The sequence below is a fragment of the Channa argus genome, unplaced genomic scaffold, assembly GCF_033026475.1.
Source record: "Channa argus isolate prfri unplaced genomic scaffold, Channa argus male v1.0 Contig043, whole genome shotgun sequence".
Taxonomy (NCBI): Eukaryota; Metazoa; Chordata; class Actinopteri; order Anabantiformes; family Channidae; genus Channa; species Channa argus.
In genome coordinates this window covers 280,038-302,000 of record NW_027125262.1, presented here as the reverse complement: position 1 = coordinate 302,000, position 21,963 = coordinate 280,038, and the positions used below count along the sequence as shown (strand labels likewise).

The following is a 21,963-nucleotide window of genomic DNA, read 5'->3' as shown; positions in this document are numbered from 1 at the left end:
AGCTGGACTTGGCACCTAATCCAGGGATGGTGTAATTTGTTAGTGTTTTGGGGTTTTGTATATAGAAAGGTTTTAAATTGTTATTGTATATAGTTTTTAGTTGTTGTGTTTGCACTCTCTCTTTAAAAAAATGTGGGGAAAAAAAAACAACTCTTGTGGTGTAATAGCAACACATCCATCCTTTGGGTGGAAGACTCCAGGTGCAAATCCTGGCAAGAGTGTGTTAGGTGCACAATCAGTATTTCATTTGCTGGGTTTCATATACCAGTTTTCATTAAGAGATTTTTAATAGAATCTGTCACCCTACTATGTGTTTATATTGAGGTAATAATGGGTGGTTGAGGTGTTTATATTAAGATGTGATTCTAATGATTTGCCCTAATTCATGTTTAAAATGAATTTGAACCATATCTCAATGTATGCTGAAGTATTGACACTTTCTGTGTTACTGTTACTGTGTATTATGGATTTTATATTGAATTTTTCTCCTTTTCTTTCTGTTTCTCTTCCCCCCTTCCTCTCTTCTTTTTTCTTCCCCCCCCCTTAAAATTCCCTTTTCAACCAGTGTCCCTAGCTAGTTTTTCAGTACCATTTAGGAAAGTGTTGGGAAGATCTGCATTGTAAAGTCTGAATATTCCTAAAAAAATGCCATGCTGACCAAACAAACTACAGTGAGCAGTTACATTACACCATAGTGGATCCGCCTTCCCACCACGTTAGTCTGTTAAACTAAATGTCATTGACATCTTTTGTCAGCTGGACTTGGCACCTAATCCAGAGATAAGCATAAGCCGGTGTAACTAAAAGATGGTTACGTGGGTACATGGATTGTTACCATCTTCTGCATTAGAGGTACGTAGAACAAGTCCCTCCCCACCCTTCGATAGCTCAGTTGGTAGAGCGGAGGACTGTAGGTTAGTCAGCTGGGATCCTTAAGTCGCTGGTTCAACTCCGGCTCGAAGGAGAACATTTTGGCGGAAAAGTCCAGGTACTGCTCTAACGCCATGGCTATTTGTCCCTATACTAACATCTCCCGCTGCAAGGACATTTTTTCAAAGCTGTGCAACATGTTGCCTTTACTCACCAAAGCTCCTGCTCCAATTTACAGGACTGCTTTTGACCATGGATTAAAACAGGGTTCTCAAGCTTGCGGCCTGCGAGACAATATTTTGTGGCCCTCAGGACGATATGAAAGTTTAATCTTTAGTGCGGCCAGCGAGTTCTATACGAATGGCACTTTCCCGCGTTGTGTGCAGAAGGTTCCTTTTTTTGTGCAAGCTGGAGCTGAACGAACCTACCAATCACACTGGACTATATGGCTCCCGAGGGCGGGCCATCAGCCGGGGTTGATGCAAGCAGAGAAACATTGCACAACTATGGAGGCGCTCGTGTAACATCACATAGCCGTCATAGAATTCCTACTTGTTACTGTGTTTGAAATGAGAATGTTTGACTTCGAGCTGGACGAAGTCAATGTTACCGCCGTTAAGGACCAACACCGACGTTCCGTTGACGATGTCACTAATGGGTGTGGACCTTCAATGGGGCCATTCAGCCAGCTCCCGCCCGCCGTCCCGCTTCGGAGTCAGGCTGGAGCCTCATCAAAGGCTTACCTGCCTCGGTTACATAAGCAACAGAACATCGGTGTTGGGTAGGACGTACAGCTGAATCCATGGGGTTATTATAGAAACTAAAAGCCAGTGAATAACGCCTCCATGGCTGCATCCCATTGTTTTATATAATAAATAATTAATGTTGTCCCAGCTGATAATGAACAGCCCGGTCGCAGTCGATAAAATTGACCCCCGGCTCCCCTGAGCCTGTGCCTTTTTGGGAGCACATATTTGTGCAAAAAGTTTTTCTATAACTTCAAAAAGTCCAAGTACAGGTCGAGACTTACTGACGATCTTCTTCAAGCCATAGTGAGGGTGTCAACTGCTTCCTCGCTCAAGCCAAATGTGGCTCAGCTATGTGAGAGGAAGCGCTGCCAGGTCTCTGGCAGCAGGAAGCAGGCAAGAGAAGCCATGTTTAGAAAAACCGTTCATGTTCAAAAGAACCCATTATAGTTAAAGAACTGTTAGTAGTGATGTTTGAGAAGATTAGATTTTTTGAACAAAGCTTTTTCAGTGGAATACCTGATGCAGCCCAGCCACACCCAGACTCTGCGTCCTGCAGCCCTCAGGTAATTTGAGTTTGAGACCCCTGGAATCAACAGACGGTGGCCTAGCCACCTTCGCGTGAGCCTCCAGGAGTGTTGTTGTGGCCGAGTGGTTAAGGCGATGGACTAGAAATCCATTGGGGTCTCCCCGCGCACGTTCGAATCCTGCCAACAACGTGAAGTTCCCCTGATGTTGTTTTACCTTGGATAAGGTTCTTGATTGACCATTGCATAATTAGTGTTGTGTTCCTAGCTTGTTTTTCAGTACCAATTGGGAAAGTGTTGGGAACATCTGCTGAGGCATTGTACTGTATATTAATGAATATGCTGCTGCACATTGTAAAGGCTGAATAGTCCTAAACAAATACCATGCTGACCAAAACAAACTACAGTGAGCAATTACATTGCAACATAGTGGATCCGCCTTCCAACCACATTAGCCTTTTAAACTAAATGTCATTAAAATCTTTTGTCAGCTGGACTTGGCACCTAATCCAGGGATGGTGTAATTTGTTAGTGTTTTGGGGTTTTGTATATAGAAAGGTTTTAAATTGTTATTGTATATAGTTTTTAGTTGTTGTGTTTGCACTCTCTCTTTAAAAAAATGTGGGGAAAAAAACACAACTCTTGTGGTGTAATAGCAACACATCCATCCTTTGGGTGGAAGACTCCAGGTGCAAATCCTGGCAAGAGTGTGTTAGGTGCACAATCAGTATTTCATTTGCTGGGTTTCATATACCAGTTTTCATTAAGAGATTTTTAATAGAATCTGTCACCCTACTATGTGTTTATATTGAGGTAATAATGGGTGGTTGAGGTGTTTATATTAAGATGTGATTCTAATGATTTGCCCTAATTCATGTTTAAAATGAATTTGAACCATATCTCAATGTATGCTGAAGTATTGACACTTTCTGTGTTACTGTTACTGTGTATTATGGATTTTATATTGAATTTTTCTCCTTTTCTTTCTGTTTCTCTTCCCCCCTTCCTCTCAATCACACTGGACTATATGGCTCCCGAGGGCGGGCCATCAGCCGGGGTTGATGCAAGCAGAGAAACATTGCACAACTATGGAGGCGCTCGTGTAACATCACATAGCCGTCATAGAATTCCTACTTGTTACTGTGTTTGAAATGAGAATGTTTGACTTCGAGCTGGACGAAGTCAATGTTACCGCCGTTAAGGACCAACACCGACGTTCCGTTGACGATGTCACTAATGGGTGTGGACCTTCAATGGGGCCATTCAGCCAGCTCCCGCCCGCCGTCCCGCTTCGGAGTCAGGCTGGAGCCTCATCAAAGGCTTACCTGCCTCGGTTACATAAGCAATAGAACATCGGTGTTGGGTAGGACGTACAGCTGAATCCATGGGGTTATTATAGAAACTAAAAGCCAGTGAATAACGCCTCCATGGCTGCATCCCATTGTTTTATATAATAAATAATTAATGTTGTCCCAGCTGATAATGAACAGCCCGGTCGCAGTCGAGAAAATTGACCCCCGTCTCCCCTGAGCCTGTGCCTTTTTGGGAGCACATATTTGTGCAAAAAGTTTTTCTATAACTTCAAAAAGTCCAAGTACAGGTCGAGACTTACTGACGATCTTCTTCAAGCCATAGTGAGGGTGTCAACTGCTTCCTCGCTCAAGCCAAATGTGGCTCAGCTATGTGAGAGGAAGCGCTGCCAGGTCTCTGGCAGCAGGAAGCAGGCAAGAGAAGCCATGTTTAGAAAAACCGTTCATGTTCACAAGAACCCATTATAGTTAAAGAACTGTTAGTAGTGATGTTTGAGAAGATTGGATTTTTTGAACAAAGCTTTTTCAGTGGAATACCTGATGCAGCCCAGCCACACCCAGACTCTGCGTCCCGTTTTTCAGTACCAATTGGGAAAGTGTTGGGAACATCTGCTGAGGCATTGTACTGTATATTAATGAATATGCTGCTGCACATTGTAAAGGCTGAATAGTCCTAAACAAATACCATGCTGACCAAAACAAACTACAGTGAGCAATTACATTGCAACATAGTGGATCCGCCTTCCAACCAATTCTTTAAAAAAATGTGGGGAAAAAAACACAACTCTTGTGGTGTAAAGCAACACATCCATCCTTTGGGTGGAAGACTCCAGGTGCAAATCCTGGCAAGAGTGTGTTAGGTGCACAATCAGTATTTCATTTGCTGGGTTTCATATACCAGTTTTCATTAGGAGATTTTTAATAGAATCTGTCACCCTACTATATGTTTATATTGAGGTAATAATGGGTGGTTGAGGTGTTTATATTAAGATGTGATTCTAATGATTTGCCCTAATTCATGTTTAAAATGAATTTGAACCATATCTCAATGTATGCTGAAGTATTGAAATTTTCTGTGTTACTGTTACTGTGTATTATGGATTTTATATTGAATTTTTCTCTTTTTCTTTCTGTTTCTCTTCCCCCCTTCCTCACTTCTTTTTTCTTCCCCCCCCTTAAAATTCCCTTTTCAACCAGTGTCCCTAGCTAGTTTTTCAGTACCATTTAGGAAAGTGTTGGGAACATCTGCATTGTAAAGTCGGAATAGTCCTAAAAAAATGCCATGCTGACCAAAACAAACTACAGTGAGCAGTTACATTACACCATAGTGGATCCGCATTCCAACCACGTTAGTCTGTTAAACTAAATGTCATTGACATCTTTTGTCAGCTGGACTTGGCACCTAATCCAGAGACAAGCATAAGCCGGTGTAACTAAAAGATGGTTACGTGGGTACATGGATTGTTACCATCTTCTGCATTAGAAGTACGTAGAACAAGTCCCTCCCCACCCTTCGATAGCTCAGTTGGTAGAGAGGAGGACTGTAGGTTAGTCAGCTGGGATCCTTAGGTCGCTGGTTCAACTCCGGCTCGAAGGAGAACATTTTGGCGGAACAGTCCAGGTACTGCTCTAACGCCATGGCTATACTAACCTATACTACCCTATACTAACGTCTCCCGCTGCAAGGACATTTTTTCAAAGCTCTGCAACATGTTGCCTTTACTCACCAAAGCTCCTGCTCCAATTTACAGGACTGCTTTTGACCATGGATTAAAACAGGGTTCTCAAGCTTGCGGCCTGCGAGACAATATTTTGTGGCCCTCAGGACGATATGAAAGTTTAATCTTTAGTGCGGCCAGCGAGTTCTATACGAATGGCACTTTCCCGCGTTGTGTGCAGAAGGTTCCTTTTTTTGTGCAAGCTGGAGCTGAACGAACCTACCAATCACACTGGACTATATGGCTCCCGAGGGCGGGCCATCAGCCGGGGTTGATGCAAGCAGAGAAACATTGCACAACTATGGAGGCGCTCGTGTAACATCACATAGCCGTCATAGAATTCCTACTTGTTACTGTGTTTGAAATGAGAATGTTTGACTTCGAGCTGGACGAAGTCAATGTTACCGCCGTTAAGGACCAACACCGACGTTCCGTTGACGATGTCACTAATGGGTGTGGACCTTCAATGGGGCCATTCAGCCAGCTCCCGCCCGCCGTCCCGCTTCGGAGTCAGGCTGGAGCCTCATCAAAGGCTTACCTGCCTCGGTTACATAAGCAACAGAACATCGGTGTTGGGTAGGACGTACAGCTGAATCCATGGGGTTATTATAGAAACTAAAAGCCAGTGAATCACGCCTCCATGGCTGCATCCCATTGTTTTATATAATAAATAATTAATGTTGTCCCAGCTGATAATGAACAGCCCGGTCGCAGTCGAGAAAATTGACCCCCGGCTCCCCTGAGCCTGTGCCTTTTTGGGAGCACATATTTGTGCAAAAAGTTTTTCTATAACTTCAAAAAGTCCAAGTACAGGTCGAGACTTACTGACGATCTTCTTCAAGCCATAGTGAGGGTGTCAACTGCTTCCTCGCTCAAGCCAAATGTGGCTCAGCTATGTGAGAGGAAGCGCTGCCAGGTCTCTGGCAGCAGGAAGCAGGCAAGAGAAGCCATGTTTAGAAAAATCGTTCATGTTCACAAGAACCCATTATAGTTAAAGAACTGTTAGTAGTGATGTTTGAGTAGATTAGATTTTTTGAACAAAGCTTTTTCAGTGGAATACCTGATGCAGCCCAGCCACACCCAGACTCTGCGTCCTGCAGCCCTCAGGTAATTTGAGTTTGAGACCCCTGGAATCAACAGACGGTGGCCTAGCCACCTTCGCGTGAGCCCCCAGGAGTGTTGTTGTGGCCGAGTGGTTAAGGCGATGGACTAGAAATCCATTGGGGTCTCCCCGCGCAGGTTCGAATCCTGCCAACAATGTGAAGTTCCCCTGATGTTGTTTTACCTTGGATAAGGTTCTTGATTGACCATTGCATAATTAGTGTTGTGTTCCTAGCTTGTTTTTCAGTACCAATTGGGAAAGTGTTGGGAACATCTGCTGAGGCATTGTACTGTATATTAATGAATCTGCTGCTGCACATTGTAAAGGCTGAATAGTCCTAAACAAATACCATGCTGACCAAAACAAACTACAGTGAGCAACTACATTGCAACATAGTGGATCCGCCTTCCAACCACATTAGCCTGTTAAACTAAATGTCATTAACATCTTTTGTCAGCTGGACTTGGCACCTAATCCAGGGATGGTGTAATTTGTTAGTGTTTTGGGGTTTTGTATATAGACAGGTTTTAAATTGTTATTGTATATAGTTTTTAGTTGTTGTGTTTGCACTCTCTCTTTAAAAAAATGTGGGGAAAAAAACACAACTCTTGTGGTGTAATAGCAACACATCCATCCTTTGGGTGGAAGACTCCAGGTGCAAATCCTGGCAAGAGTGTGTTAGGTGCACAATCAGTATTTCATTTGCTGGGTTACATATACCAGTTTTCATTAGGAGATTTTTAATAGAATCTGTCACCTTACTATGTGTTTATATTGAGGTAATAATGGGTGGTTGAGGTGTTTATATTAAGATGTGATTCTAATGATTTGCCCTAATTCATGTTTAAAATGAATTTGAACCATATCTCAATGTATGCTGAAGTATTGACATTTTCTGTGTTACTGTTACTGTGTATTATGGATTTTATATTAAATTTTTCTCTTTTTCTTTCTGTTTCTCTTCCCCCCTTTCTCTCTTCTTTTTTCTTCCCCCCCCTTAAAATTCCCTTTTCAACCAGTGTCCCTAGCTAGTTTTTCAGTACCATTTAGGAAAGTGTTGGGAACATCTGCATTGTAAAGTCTGAATAGTCCTAAAAAAATGCCATGCTGACCAAAACAAACTACAGTGAGCAGTTACATTACACCATAGTGGATCCGCATTCCAACCACGTTAGTCTGTTAAACTAAATGTCATTGACATCTTTTGTCAGCTGGACTTGGCACCTAATCCAGAGACAAGCATAAGCCGGTGTAACTAAAAGATGGTTACGTGGGTACATGGATTGTTACCATCTTCTGCATTAGAAGTACGTAGAACAAGTCCCTCCCCACCCTTCGATAGCTCAGTTGGTAGAGCGGAGGACTGTAGGTTAGTCAGCTGGGATCCTTAGGTTGCTGGTTCAACTCCGGCTCGAAGGAGAACATTTTGGCGGAACAGTCCAGGTACTGCTCTAACGCCATGGCTATACTAACCTATACTACCCTATACTAACATCTCCCGCTGCAAGGACATTTTTTCAAAGCTCTGCAACATGTTGCCTTTACTCACCAAAGCTACTGCTCCAATTTACAGGACTGCTTTTGACCATGGATTAAAACAGGGTTCTCAAGCTTGCGGCCTGCGAGACAATATTTTGTGGCCCTCAGGACGATATGAAAGTTTAATCTTTAGTGCGGCCAGCGAGTTCTATACGAATGGCACTTTCCCGCGTTGTGTGCAGAAGGTTCCTTTTTTTGTGCAAGCTGGAGCTGAACGAACCTACCAATCACACTGGACTATATGGCTCCCGAGGGCGGGCCATCAGCCGGGGTTGATGCAAGCAGAGAAACATTGCACAACTATGGAGGCGCTCGTGTAACATCACATAGCCGTCATAGAATTCCTACTTGTTACTGTGTTTGAAATGAGAATGTTTGACTTCGAGCTGGACGAAGTCAATGTTACCGCCGTTAAGGACCAACACCGACGTTCCGTTGACGATGTCACTAATGGGTGTGGACCTTCAATGGGGCCATTCAGCCAGCTCCCGCCCGCCGTCCCGCTTCGGAGTCAGGCTGGAGCCTCATCAAAGGCTTACCTGCCTCGGTTACATAAGCAACAGAACATCGGTGTTGGGTAGGACGTACAGCTGAATCCATGGGGTTATTATAGAAACTAAAAGCCAGTGAATAACGCCTCCATGGCTGCATCCCATTGTTTTATATAATAAATAATTAATGTTGTCCCAGCTGATAATGAACAGCCCGGTCGCAGTCGAGAAAATTGACCCCCGGCTCCCCTGAGCCTGTGCCTTTTTGGGAGCACATATTTGTGCAAAAAGTTTTTTCTATAACTTCAAAAAGTCCAAGTACAGGTCGAGACTTACTGACGATCTTCTTCAAGCCATAGTGAGGGTGTCAACTGCTTCCTCGCTCAAGCCAAATGTGGCTCAGCTATGTGAGAGGAAGCGCTGCCAGGTCTCTGGCAGCAGGAAGCAGGCAAGAGAAGCCATGTTTAGAAAAACCGTTCATGTTCACAAGAACCCATTATAGTTAAAGAACTGTTAGTAGTGATGTTTGAGAAGATTAGATTTTTTGAACAAAGCTTTTTCAGTGGAATACCTGATGCAGCCCAGCCACACCCAGACTCTGCGTCCTGCAGCCCTCAGGTAATTTGAGTTTGAGACCCCTGGAATCAACAGACGGTGGCCTAGCCACCTTCGCGTGACCCTCCAGGAGTGTTGTTGTGGCCGAGTGGTTAAGGCGATGGACTAGAAATCCATTGGGGTCTCCCCGCGCAGGTTCGAATCCTGCCAACAACGTGAAGTTACCCTGATGTTGTTTTACCTTGGATAAAGTTCTTGATTGACCATTGCATAATTGGTGTTGTGTTCCTAGCTTGTTTTTCAGTACCAATTGGGAAAGTGTTGGGAACATCTGCTGAGGCATTGTACTGTATATTAAAGAATATGCTGCTGCACATTGTAAAGGCTGAATAGTCCTAAACAAATACCATGCTGACCAAAACAAACTACAGTGAGCAATTACATTGCAACATAGTGGATCTGCCTTCCAACCACATTAGCCTTTTAAACTAAATGTCATTAACATCTTTTGTCAGCTGGACTTGGCACCTAATCCAGGGATGGTGTAATTTGTTAGTGTTTTGGTGTTTTGTATATAGACAGGTTTTAAATTGTTATTGTATATAGTTTTTAGTTGTTGTGTTTGCACTCTCTCTTTAAAAAAATGTGGGGAAAAAAACACAACTCTTGTGGTGTAATAGCAACACATCCATCCTTTGGGTGGAAGACTCCAGGTGCAAATCCTGGCAAGAGTGTGTTAGGTGCACAATCAGTATTTCATTTGCTGGGTTTCATATACCAGTTTTCATTAAGAGATTTTTAATAGAATCTGTCACCCTACTATGTGTTTATATTGAGGTAATAATGGGTGGTTGAGGTGTTTATATTAAGATGTGATTCTAATGATTTGCCCTAATTCATGTTTAAAATGAATTTGAACCATATCTCAATGTATGCTGAAGTATTGACATTTTCTGTGTTACTGTTACTGTGTATTATGGATTTTATATGGAATTTTTCTCCTTTTCTTTCTGTTTCTCTTCCCCCCTTCCTCTCTTCTTTTTTCTTCCCCCCCCCTTAAAATTCCCTTTTCAACCAGTGTCCCTAGCTAGTTTTTCAGTACCATTTATGAAAGTGTTGGGAACATCTGCATTGTAAAGTCTGAATATTCCTAAAAAAATGCCATGCTGACCAAAACAAACTACAGTGAGCAATTACATTACACCATAGTGGATCCGCATTCCAACCACGTTAGTCTGTTAAACTAAATGTCATTGACATCTTTTGTCAGCTGGACTTGGCACCTAATCCAGAGACAAGCATAAGCCGGTGTAACTAAAAGATGGTTACGTGGGTACATGGATTGTTACCATCTTCTGCATTAGAAGTACGTAGAACAAGTCCCTCCCCACCCTTCGATAGCTCAGTTGGTAGAGCGGAGGACTGTAGGTTAGTCAGCTGGGATCCTTAAGTCGCTGGTTCAACTCCGGCTCGAAGGAGAACATTTTGGCGGAAAAGTCCAGGTACTGCTCTAACGCCATGGCTATTTGTCCCTATACTAACATCTCCCGCTGCAAGGACATTTTTTCAAAGCTCTGCAACATGTTGCCTTTACTCACCAAAGCTCCTGCTCCAATTTACAGGACTGCTTTTGACCATGGATTAAAACAGGGTTCTCAAGCTTGCGGCCTGCGAGACAATATTTTGTGGCCCTCAGGACGATATGAAAGTTTAATCTTTAGTGCGGCCAGCGAGTTCTATACGAATGGCCTTTTCCCGCGTTGTGTGCAGAAGGTTCCTTTTTTTGTGCAAGCTGAGCGAACGAACCTACCAATCACACTGGACTATATGGCTCCCGAGGGCGGGCCATCAGCCGGGGTTGATGCAAGCAGAGAAACATTGCACAACTATGGAGGCGCTCGTGTAACATCACATAGCCGTCATAGAATTCCTACTTGTTACTGTGTTTGAAATGAGAATGTTTGACTTCGAGCTGGACGAAGTCAATGTTACCGCCGTTAAGGACCAACACCGACGTTCCGTTGACGATGTCACTAATGGGTGTGGACCTTCAATGGGGCCATTCAGCCAGCTCCCGCCCGCCGTCCCGCTTCGGAGTCAGGCTGGAGCCTCATCAAAGGCTTACCTGCCTCGGTTACATAAGCAACAGAACATCGGTGTTGGGTAGGACGTACAGCTGAATCCATGGGGTTATTATAGAAACTAAAAGCCAGTGAATAACGCCTCCATGGCTGCATCCCATTGTTTTATATAATAAATAATTAATGTTGTCCCAGCTGATAATGAACAGCCCGGTCGCTGTCGAGAAAATTGACCCCCGGCTCCCCTGAGCCTGTGCCTTTTTGGGAGCACATATTTGTGCAAAAAGTTTTTCTATAACTTCAAAAAGTCCAAGTACAGGTCGAGACTTACTGACGATCTTCTTCAAGCCATAGTGAGGGTGTCAACTGCTTCCTCGCTCAAGCCAAATGTGGCTCAGCTATGTGAGAGGAAGCGCTGCCAGGTCTCTGGCAGCAGGAAGCAGGCAAGAGAAGCCATGTTTAGAAAAACCGTTCATGTTCAAAAGAACCCATTATAGTTAAAGAACTGTTAGTAGTGATGTTTGAGAAGATTAGATTTTTTGAACAAAGCTTTTTCAGTGGAATACCTGATGCAGCCCAGCCACACCCAGACTCTGCGTCCTGCAGCCCTCAGGTAATTTGAGTTTGAGACCCCTGGAATCAACAGACGGTGGCCTAGCCACCTTCGCGTGAGCCTCCAGGAGTGTTGTTGTGGCCGAGTGGTTAAGGCGATGGACTAGAAATCCATTGGGGTCTCCCCGCGCAGGTTCGAATCCTGCCAACAACGTGAAGTTCCCCTGATGTTGTTTTACCTTGGATAAGGTTCTTGATTGACCATTGCATAATTAGTGTTGTGTTCCTAGCTTGTTTTTCAGTACCAATTGGGAAAGTGTTGGGAACATCTGCTGAGGCATTGTATTGTATATTAATGAATATGCTGCTGCACATTGTAAAGGCTGAATAGTCCTAAACAAATACCATGCTGACCAAAACAAACTACAGTGAGCAATTACATTGCAACATAGTGGATCCGCCTTCCAACCACATTAGCCTTTTAAACTAAATGTCATTAAAATCTTTTGTCAGCTGGACTTGGCACCTAATCCAGGGATGGTGTAATTTGTTAGTGTTTTGGGGTTTTGTATATAGAAAGGTTTTAAATTGTTATTGTATATAGTTTTTAGTTGTTGTGTTTGCACTCTCTCTTTAAAAAAATGTGGGGAAAAAAACACAACTCTTGTGGTGTAATAGCAACACATCCATCCTTTGGGTGGAAGACTCCAGGTGCAAATCCTGGCAAGAGTGTGTTAGGTGCACAATCAGTATTTCATTTGCTGGGTTTCATATACCAGTTTTCATTAAGAGATTTTTAATAGAATCTGTCACCCTACTATGTGTTTATATTGAGGTAATAATGGGTGGTTGAGGTGTTTATATTAAGATGTGATTCTAATGATTTGCCCTAATTCATGTTTAAAATGAATTTGAACCATATCTCAATGTATGCTGAAGTATTGACATTTTCTGTGTTACTGTTACTGTGTATTATGGATTTTATATGGAATTTTTCTCCTTTTCTTTCTGTTTCTCTTCCCCCCTTCCTCTCTTCTTTTTTCTTCCCCCCCCCTTAAAATTCCCTTTTCAACCAGTGTCCCTAGCTAGTTTTTCAGTACCATTTATGAAAGTGTTGGGAACATCTGCATTGTAAAGTCTGAATATTCCTAAAAAAATGCCATGCTGACCAAAACAAACTACAGTGAGCAATTACATTACACCATAGTGGATCCGCATTCCAACCACGTTAGTCTGTTAAACTAAATGTCATTGACATCTTTTGTCAGCTGGACTTGGCACCTAATCCAGAGACAAGCATAAGCCGGTGTAACTAAAAGATGGTTACGTGGGTACATGGATTGTTACCATCTTCTGCATTAGAAGTACGTAGAACAAGTCCCTCCCCACCCTTCGATAGCTCAGTTGGTAGAGCGGAGGACTGTAGGTTAGTCAGCTGGGATCCTTAAGTCGCTGGTTCAACTCCGGCTCGAAGGAGAACATTTTGGCGGAAAAGTCCAGGTACTGCTCTAACGCCATGGCTATTTGTCCCTATACTAACATCTCCCGCTGCAAGGACATTTTTTCAAAGCTCTGCAACATGTTGCCTTTACTCACCAAAGCTCCTGCTCCAATTTACAGGACTGCTTTTGACCATGGATTAAAACAGGGTTCTCAAGCTTGCGGCCTGCGAGACAATATTTTGTGGCCCTCAGGACGATATGAAAGTTTAATCTTTAGTGCGGCCAGCGAGTTCTATACGAATGGCCTTTTCCCGCGTTGTGTGCAGAAGGTTCCTTTTTTTGTGCAAGCTGGAGCTGAACGAACCTACCAATCACACTGGACTATATGGCTCCCGAGGGCGGGCCATCAGCCGGGGTTGATGCAAGCAGAGAAACATTGCACAACTATGGAGGCGCTCGTGTAACATCACATAGCCGTCATAGAATTCCTACTTGTTACTGTGTTTGAAATGAGAATGTTTGACTTCGAGCTGGACGAAGTCAATGTTACCGCCGTTAAGGACCAACACCGACGTTCCGTTGACGATGTCACTAATGGGTGTGGACCTTCAATGGGGCCATTCAGCCAGCTCCCGCCCGCCGTCCCGCTTCGGAGTCAGGCTGGAGCCTCATCAAAGGCTTACCTGCCTCGGTTACATAAGCAACAGAACATCGGTGTTGGGTAGGACGTACAGCTGAATCCATGGGGTTATTATAGAAACTAAAAGCCAGTGAATAACGCCTCCATGGCTGCATCCCATTGTTTTATATAATAAATAATTAATGTTGTCCCAGCTGATAATGAACAGCCCGGTCGCTGTCGAGAAAATTGACCCCCGGCTCCCCTGAGCCTGTGCCTTTTTGGGAGCACATATTTGTGCAAAAAGTTTTTCTATAACTTCAAAAAGTCCAAGTACAGGTCGAGACTTACTGACGATCTTCTTCAAGCCATAGTGAGGGTGTCAACTGCTTCCTCGCTCAAGCCAAATGTGGCTCAGCTATGTGAGAGGAAGCGCTGCCAGGTCTCTGGCAGCAGGAAGCAGGCAAGAGAAGCCATGTTTAGAAAAACCGTTCATGTTCAAAAGAACCCATTATAGTTAAAGAACTGTTAGTAGTGATGTTTGAGAAGATTAGATTTTTTGAACAAAGCTTTTTCAGTGGAATACCTGATGCAGCCCAGCCACACCCAGACTCTGCGTCCTGCAGCCCTCAGGTAATTTGAGTTTGAGACCCCTGGAATCAACAGACGGTGGCCTAGCCACCTTCGCGTGACCCTCCAGGAGTGTTGTTGTGGCCGAGTGGTTAAGGCGATGGACTAGAAATCCATTGGGGTCTCCCCGCGCAGGTTCGAATCCTGCCAACAACGTGAAGTTCCCCTGATGTTGTTTTACCTTGGATAAGGTTCTTGATTGACCATTGCATAATTAGTGTTGTGTTCCTAGCTTGTTTTTCAGTACCAATTGGGAAAGTGTTGGGAACATCTGCTGAGGCATTGTATTGTATATTAATGAATATGCTGCTGCACATTGTAAAGGCTGAATAGTCCTAAACAAATACCATGCTGACCAAAACAAACTACAGTGAGCAATTACATTGCAACATAGTGGATCCGCCTTCCAACCACATTAGCCTTTTAAACTAAATGTCATTAAAATCTTTTGTCAGCTGGACTTGGCACCTAATCCAGGGATGGTGTAATTTGTTAGTGTTTTGGGGTTTTGTATATAGAAAGGTTTTAAATTGTTATTGTATATAGTTTTTAGTTGTTGTGTTTGCACTCTCTCTTTAAAAAAATGTGGGGAAAAAAACACAACTCTTGTGGTGTAATAGCAACACATCCATCCTTTGGGTGGAAGACTCCAGGTGCAAATCCTGGCAAGAGTGTGTTAGGTGCACAATCAGTATTTCATTTGCTGGGTTTCATATACCAGTTTTCATTAAGAGATTTTTAATAGAATCTGTCACCCTACTATGTGTTTATATTGAGGTAATAATGGGTGGTTGAGGTGTTTATATTAAGATGTGATTCTAATGATTTGCCCTAATTCATGTTTAAAATGAATTTGAACCATATCTCAATGTATGCTGAAGTATTGACACTTTCTGTGTTACTGTTACTGTGTATTATGGATTTTATATTGAATTTTTCTCGTTTTCTTTCTGTTTCTCTTCCCTCCTTCCTCTCTTCTTTTTTCTTCCCCCCCCTTAAAATTCCCTTTTCAACCAGTGTCCCTAGCTAGTTTTTCAGTACCATTTAGGAAAGTGTTGGGAAGATCTGCATTGTAAAGTCTGAATATTCCTAAAAAAATGCCATGCTGACCAAACAAACTACAGTGAGCAGTTACATTACACCATAGTGGATCCGCCTTCCAACCACGTTAGTCTGTTAAACTAAATGTCATTGACATCTTTTGTCAGCTGGACTTGGCACCTAATCCAGAGATAAGCATAAGCCGGTGTAACTAAAAGATGGTTACGTGGGTACATGGATTGTTACCATCTTCTGCATTAGAAGTACGTAGAACAAGTCCCTCCCCACCCTTCGATAGCTCAGTTGGTAGAGCGGAGGACTGTAGGTTAGTCAGCTGGGATCCTTAAGTCGCTGGTTCAATTCCGGCTCGAAGGAGAACATTTTGGCGGAAAAGTCCAGGTACTGCTCTAACGCCATGGCTATTTGTCCCTATACTAACATCTCCCGCTGCAAGGACATTTTTTCAAAGCTCTGCAACATGTTGCCTTTACTCACCAAAGCTCCTGCTCCAATTTACAGGACTGCTTTTGACCATGGATTAAAACAGGGTTCTCAAGCTTGCGGCCTGCGAGACAATATTTTGTGGCCCTCAGGACGATATGAAAGTTTAATCTTTAGTGCGGCCAGCGAGTTCTATACGAATGGCACTTTCCCGCGTTGTGTGCAGAAGGTTCCTTTTTTTGTGCAAGCTGGAGCTGAACGAACCTACCAATCACACTGGACTATATGGCTCCCGAGGGCGGGCCATCAGCCGGGGTTGATGCAAGCAGAGAAACATTGCACAACTATGGAGGCGCTCGTGTAACATCACATAGCCGTCATAGAATTCCTACTTGTTACTGTGTTTGAAATGAGAATGTTTGACTTCGAGCTGGACGAAGTCAATGTTACCGCCGTTAAGGACCAACACCGACGTTCCGTTGACGATGTCACTAATGGGTGTGGACCTTCAATGGGGCCATTCAGCCAGCTCCCGCCCGCCGTCCCGCTTCGGAGTCAGGCTGGAGCCTCATCAAAGGCTTACCTGCCTCGGTTACATAAGCAACAGAACATCGGTGTTGGGTAGGACGTACAGCTGAATCCATGGGGTTATTATAGAAACTAAAAGCCAGTGAATAACGCCTCCATGGCTGCATCCCATTGTTTTATATAATAAATAATTAATGTTGTCCCAGCTGATAATGAACAGCCCGGTCGCAGTCGATAAAATTGACCCCCGGCTCCCCTGAGCCTGTGCCTTTTTGGGAGCACATATTTGTGCAAAAAGTTTTTCTATAACTTCAAAAAGTCCAAGTACAGGTCGAGACTTACTGACGATCTTCTTCAAGCCATAGTGAGGGTGTCAACTGCTTCCTCGCTCAAGCCAAATGTGGCTCAGCTATGTGAGAGGAAGCGCTGCCAGGTCTCTGGCAGCAGGAAGCAGGCAAGAGAAGCCATGTTTAGAAAAACCGTTCATGTTCAAAAGAACCCATTATAGTTAAAGAACTGTTAGTAGTGATGTTTGAGAAGATTAGATTTTTTGAACAAAGCTTTTTCAGTGGAATACCTGATGCAGCCCAGCCACACCCAGACTCTGCGTCCTGCAGCCCTCAGGTAATTTGAGTTTGAGACCCCTGGAATCAACAGACGGTGGCCTAGCCACCTTCGCGTGAGCCTCCAGGAGTGTTGTTGTGGCCGAGTGGTTAAGGCGATGGACTAGAAATCCATTGGGGTCTCCCCGCGCACGTTCGAATCCTGCCAACAACGTGAAGTTCCCCTGATGTTGTTTTACCTTGGATAAGGTTCTTGATTGACCATTGCATAATTAGTGTTGTGTTCCTAGCTTGTTTTTCAGTACCAATTGGGAAAGTGTTGGGAACATCTGCTGAGGCATTGTACTGTATATTAATGAATATGCTGCTGCACATTGTAAAGGCTGAATAGTCCTAAACAAATACCATGCTGACCAAAACAAACTACAGTGAGCAATTACATTGCAACATAGTGGATCCGCCTTCCAACCACATTAGCCTTTTAAACTAAATGTCATTAAAATCTTTTGTCAGCTGGACTTGGCACCTAATCCAGGGATGGTGTAATTTGTTATTGTTTTGGGGTTTTGTATATAGACAGGTTTTAAATTGTTATTGTATATAGTTTTTAGTTGTTGTGTTTGCACTCTCTCTTTAAAAAAATGTGGGGAAAAAAACACAACTCTTGTGGTGTAATAGCAACACATCCATCCTTTGGGTGGAAGACTCCAGGTGCAAATCCTGGCAAGAGTGTGTTAGGTGCACAATCAGTATTTCATTTCCTGGGTTTCATATACCAGTTTTAATTAAGAGATTTTTAATAGAATCTGTCACCCTACTATGTGTTTATATTTAGGTAATAATGGGTGGTTGAGGTGTTTATATTAAGATGTGATTCTAATGATTTGCCCTAATTCATGTTTAAAATGAATTTGAACCATATCTCAATGTATGCTGAAGTATTGACACTTTCTGTGTTACTGTTACTGTGTATTATGGATTTTATATTGAATTTTTCTCCTTTTCTTTCTGTTTCTCTTCCCCCCTTCCTCTCAATCACACTGGACTATATGGCTCCCGAGGGCGGGCCATCAGCCGGGGTTGATGCAAGCAGAGAAACATTGCACAACTATGGAGGCGCTCGTGTAACATCACATAGCCGTCATAGAATTCCTACTTGTTACTGTGTTTGAAATGAGAATGTTTGACTTCGAGCTGGACGAAGTCAATGTTACCGCCGTTAAGGACCAACACCGACGTTCCGTTGACGATGTCACTAATGGGTGTGGACCTTCAATGGGGCCATTCAGCCAGCTCCCGCCCGCCGTCCCGCTTCGGAGTCAGGCTGGAGCCTCATCAAAGGCTTACCTGCCTCGGTTACATAAGCAATAGAACATCGGTGTTGGGTAGGACGTACAGCTGAATCCATGGGGTTATTATAGAAACTAAAAGCCAGTGAATAACGCCTCCATGGCTGCATCCCATTGTTTTATATAATAAATAATTAATGTTGTCCCAGCTGATAATGAACAGCCCGGTCGCAGTCGAGAAAATTGACCCCCGGCTCCCCTGAGCCTGTGCCTTTTTGGGAGCACATATTTGTGCAAAAAGTTTTTCTATAACTTCAAAAAGTCCAAGTACAGGTCGAGACTTACTGACGATCTTCTTCAAGCCATAGTGAGGGTGTCAACTGCTTCCTCGCTCAAGCCAAATGTGGCTCAGCTATGTGAGAGGAAGCGCTGCCAGGTCTCTGGCAGCAGGAAGCAGGCAAGAGAAGCCATGTTTAGAAAAACCGTTCATGTTCACAAGAACCCATTATAGTTAAAGAACTGTTAGTAGTGATGTTTGAGAAGATTGGATTTTTTGAACAAAGCTTTTTCAGTGGAATACCTGATGCAGCCCAGCCACACCCAGACTCTGCGTCCCGTTTTTCAGTACCAATTGGGAAAGTGTTGGGAACATCTGCTGAGGCATTGTACTGTATATTAATGAATATGCTGCTGCACATTGTAAAGGCTGAATAGTCCTAAACAAATACCATGCTGACCAAAACAAACTACAGTGAGCAATTACATTGCAACATAGTGGATCCGCCTTCCAACCAATTCTTTAAAAAAATGTGGGGAAAAAAACACAACTCTTGTGGTGTAATAGCAACACATCCATCCTTTGGGTGGAAGACTCCAGGTGCAAATCCTGGCAAGAGTGTGTTAGGTGCACAATCAGTATTTCATTTGCTGGGTTTCATATACCAGTTTTCATTAGGAGATTTTTAATAGAATCTGTCACCCTACTATGTGTTTATATTGAGGTAATAATGGGTGGTTGAGGTGTTTATATTAAGATGTGATTCTAATGATTTGCCCTAATTCATGTTTAAAATGAATTTGAACCATATCTCAATGTATGCTGAAGTATTGACATTTTCTGTGTTACTGTTACTGTGTATTATGGATTTTATATTGAATTTTTCTCTTTTTCTTTCTGTTTCTCTTCCCCCCTTCCTCTCTTCTTTTTTCTTCCCCCCCCTTAAAATTCCCTTTTCAACCAGTGTCCCTAGCTAGTTTTTCAGTACCATTTAGGAAAGTGTTGGGAAGATCTGCATTGTAAAGTCGGAATAGTCCTAAAAAAATGCCATGCTGACCAAAACAAACTACAGTGAGCAGTTACATTACACCATAGTGGATCCGCATTCCAACCACGTTAGTCTGTTAAACTAAATGTCATTGACATCTTTTGTCAGCTGGACTTGGCACCTAATCCAGAGACAAGCATAAGCCGGTGTAACTAAAAGATGGTTACGTGGGTACATGGATTGTTACCATCTTCTGCATTAGAAGTACGTAGAACAAGTCCCTCCCCACCCTTCGATAGCTCAGTTGGTAGAGCGGAGGACTGTAGGTTAGTCAGCTGGGATTCTTAGGTCGCTGGTTCAACTCCGGCTCGAAGGAGAACATTTTGGCGGAACAGTCCAGGTACTGCTCTAACGCCATGGCTATACTAACCTATACTACCCTATACTAACGTCTCCCGCTGCAAGGACATTTTTTCAAAGCTCTGCAACATGTTGCCTTTACTCACCAAAGCTCCTGCTCCAATTTACAGGACTGCTTTTGACCATGGATTAAAACAGGGTTCTCAAGCTTGCGGCCTGCGAGACAATATTTTGTGGCCCTCAGGACGATATGAAAGTTTAATCTTTAGTGCGGCCAGCGAGTTCTATACGAATGGCACTTTCCCGCGTTGTGTGCAGAAGGTTCCTTTTTTTGTGCAAGCTGGAGCTGAACGAACCTACCAATCACACTGGACTATATGGCTCCCGAGGGCGGGCCATCAGCCGGGGTTGATGCAAGCAGAGAAACATTGCACAACTATGGAGGCGCTCGTGTAACATCACATAGCCGTCATAGAATTCCTACTTGTTACTGTGTTTGAAATGAGAATGTTTGACTTCGAGCTGGACGAAGTCAATGTTACCGCCGTTAAGGACCAACACCGACGTTCCGTTGACGATGTCACTAATGGGTGTGGACCTTCAATGGGGCCATTCAGCCAGCTCCCGCCCGCCGTCCCGCTTCGGAGTCAGGCTGGAGCCTCATCAAAGGCTTACCTGCCTCGGTTACATAAGCAACAGAACGTCGGTGTTGGGTAGGACGTACAGCTGAATCCATGGGGTTATTATAGAAACTAAAAGCCAGTGAATAACGCCTCCATGGCTGCATCCCATTGTTTTATATAATAAATAATTAATGTTGTCCCAGCTGATAATGAACAGCCCGGTCGCAGTCGATAAAATTGACCCCCGGCTCCCCTGAGCCTGTGCCTTTTTGGGAGCACATATTTGTGCAAAAAGTTTTTCTATAACTTCAAAAAGTCCAAGTACAGGTCGAGACTTACTGACGATCTTCTTCAAGCCATAGTGAGGGTGTCAACTGCTTCCTCGCTCAAGCCAAATGTGGCTCAGCTATGTGAGAGGAAGCGCTGCCAGGTCTCTGGCAGCAGGAAGCAGGCAAGAGAAGCCATGTTTAGAAAAACCGTTCATGTTCAAAAGAACCCATTATAGTTAAAGAACTGTTAGTAGTGATGTTTGAGAAGATTAGATTTTTTGAACAAAGCTTTTTCAGTGGAATACCTGATGCAGCCCAGCCACACCCAGACTCTGCGTCCTGCAGCCCTCAGGTAATTTGAGTTTGAGACCCCTGGAATCAACAGACGGTGGCCTAGCCACCTTCGCGTGAGCCCCCAGGAGTGTTGTTGTGGCCGAGTGGTTAAGGCGATGGACTAGAAATCCATTGGGGTCTCCCCGCGCAGGTTCGAATCCTGCCAACAATGTGAAGTTCCCCTGATGTTGTTTTACCTTGGATAAGGTTCTTGATTGACCATTGCATAATTAGTGTTGTGTTCCTAGCTTGTTTTTCAGTACCAATTGGGAAAGTGTTGGGAACATCTGCTGAGGCATTGTACTGTATATTAATGAATCTGCTGCTGCACATTGTAAAGGCTGAATAGTCCTAAACAAATACCATGCTGACCAAAACAAACTACAGTGAGCAATTACATTGCAACATAGTGGATCCGCCTTCCAACCACATTAGCCTTTTAAACTAAATGTCATTAAAATCTTTTGTCACCTGGACTTGGCACCTAATCCAGGGATGGTGTAATTTGTTAGTGTTTTGGGGTTTTGTATATAGAAAGGTTTTAAATTGTTATTGTATATAGTTTTTAGTTGTTGTGTTTGCACTCTCTCTTTAAAAAAATGTGGGGAAAAAAACACAACTCTTGTGGTGTAATAGCAACACATCCATCCTTTGGGTGGAAGACTCCAGGTGCAAATCCTGGCAAGAGTGTGTTAGGTGCACAATCAGTATTTCATTTGCTGGGTTTCATATACCAGTTTTCATTAAGAGATTTTTAATAGAATCTGTCACCCTACTATGTGTTTATATTGAGGTAATAATGGGTGGTTGAGGTGTTTATATTAAGATGTGATTCTAATGATTTGCCCTAATTCATGTTTAAAATGAATTTGAACCATATCTCAATGTATGCTGAAGTATTGACACTTTCTGTGTTACTGTTACTGTGTATTATGGATTTTATATTGAATTTTTCTCGTTTTCTTTCTGTTTCTCTTCCCTCCTTCCTCTCTTCTTTTTTCTTCCCCCCCCTTAAAATTCCCTTTTCAACCAGTGTCCCTAGCTAGTTTTTCAGTACCATTTAGGAAAG

General features: G+C 43.3%; 14 non-coding genes across 14 annotated transcripts; all 14 read left to right on the top strand.

The window, feature by feature from the left end:
- The first annotated feature begins 877 nt into the window (after positions 1–877).
- trnay-gua (transfer RNA tyrosine (anticodon GUA)) lies at positions 878–964 on the top strand. The gene is given in 2 exon segments: positions 878–914; positions 929–964. It is a non-coding gene; the product is annotated as a tRNA-Tyr (tRNA).
- A 1,289-nt stretch (positions 965–2,253) lies between these two features.
- trnas-aga (transfer RNA serine (anticodon AGA)) lies at positions 2,254–2,335 on the top strand. The gene has a single exon. It is a non-coding gene; the product is annotated as a tRNA-Ser (tRNA).
- A 2,628-nt stretch (positions 2,336–4,963) lies between these two features.
- On the top strand, positions 4,964–5,050 carry trnay-gua (transfer RNA tyrosine (anticodon GUA)). The gene is given in 2 exon segments: positions 4,964–5,000; positions 5,015–5,050. It is a non-coding gene; the product is annotated as a tRNA-Tyr (tRNA).
- Positions 5,051–6,349: 1,299 nt separating this feature from the next.
- Positions 6,350–6,431, top strand: trnas-aga (transfer RNA serine (anticodon AGA)). Its single transcript has one exon. It is a non-coding gene; the product is annotated as a tRNA-Ser (tRNA).
- Positions 6,432–7,605: 1,174 nt separating this feature from the next.
- On the top strand, positions 7,606–7,692 carry trnay-gua (transfer RNA tyrosine (anticodon GUA)). Its single transcript is given in 2 exon segments — positions 7,606–7,642; positions 7,657–7,692. It is a non-coding gene; the product is annotated as a tRNA-Tyr (tRNA).
- Positions 7,693–8,992: 1,300 nt separating this feature from the next.
- Positions 8,993–9,074, top strand: trnas-aga (transfer RNA serine (anticodon AGA)). The gene has a single exon. It is a non-coding gene; the product is annotated as a tRNA-Ser (tRNA).
- A 1,175-nt stretch (positions 9,075–10,249) lies between these two features.
- On the top strand, positions 10,250–10,336 carry trnay-gua (transfer RNA tyrosine (anticodon GUA)). The gene is given in 2 exon segments: positions 10,250–10,286; positions 10,301–10,336. It is a non-coding gene; the product is annotated as a tRNA-Tyr (tRNA).
- A 1,287-nt stretch (positions 10,337–11,623) lies between these two features.
- On the top strand, positions 11,624–11,705 carry trnas-aga (transfer RNA serine (anticodon AGA)). Its single transcript has one exon. It is a non-coding gene; the product is annotated as a tRNA-Ser (tRNA).
- Positions 11,706–12,880: 1,175 nt separating this feature from the next.
- On the top strand, positions 12,881–12,967 carry trnay-gua (transfer RNA tyrosine (anticodon GUA)). Its single transcript is given in 2 exon segments — positions 12,881–12,917; positions 12,932–12,967. It is a non-coding gene; the product is annotated as a tRNA-Tyr (tRNA).
- A 1,289-nt stretch (positions 12,968–14,256) lies between these two features.
- trnas-aga (transfer RNA serine (anticodon AGA)) lies at positions 14,257–14,338 on the top strand. Its single transcript has one exon. It is a non-coding gene; the product is annotated as a tRNA-Ser (tRNA).
- A 1,173-nt stretch (positions 14,339–15,511) lies between these two features.
- On the top strand, positions 15,512–15,598 carry trnay-gua (transfer RNA tyrosine (anticodon GUA)). The gene is given in 2 exon segments: positions 15,512–15,548; positions 15,563–15,598. It is a non-coding gene; the product is annotated as a tRNA-Tyr (tRNA).
- Positions 15,599–16,887: 1,289 nt separating this feature from the next.
- trnas-aga (transfer RNA serine (anticodon AGA)) lies at positions 16,888–16,969 on the top strand. Its single transcript has one exon. It is a non-coding gene; the product is annotated as a tRNA-Ser (tRNA).
- Positions 16,970–19,598: 2,629 nt separating this feature from the next.
- trnay-gua (transfer RNA tyrosine (anticodon GUA)) lies at positions 19,599–19,685 on the top strand. Its single transcript is given in 2 exon segments — positions 19,599–19,635; positions 19,650–19,685. It is a non-coding gene; the product is annotated as a tRNA-Tyr (tRNA).
- Positions 19,686–20,984: 1,299 nt separating this feature from the next.
- trnas-aga (transfer RNA serine (anticodon AGA)) lies at positions 20,985–21,066 on the top strand. Its single transcript has one exon. It is a non-coding gene; the product is annotated as a tRNA-Ser (tRNA).
- The last annotated feature ends 897 nt before the right edge of the window (positions 21,067–21,963 follow it).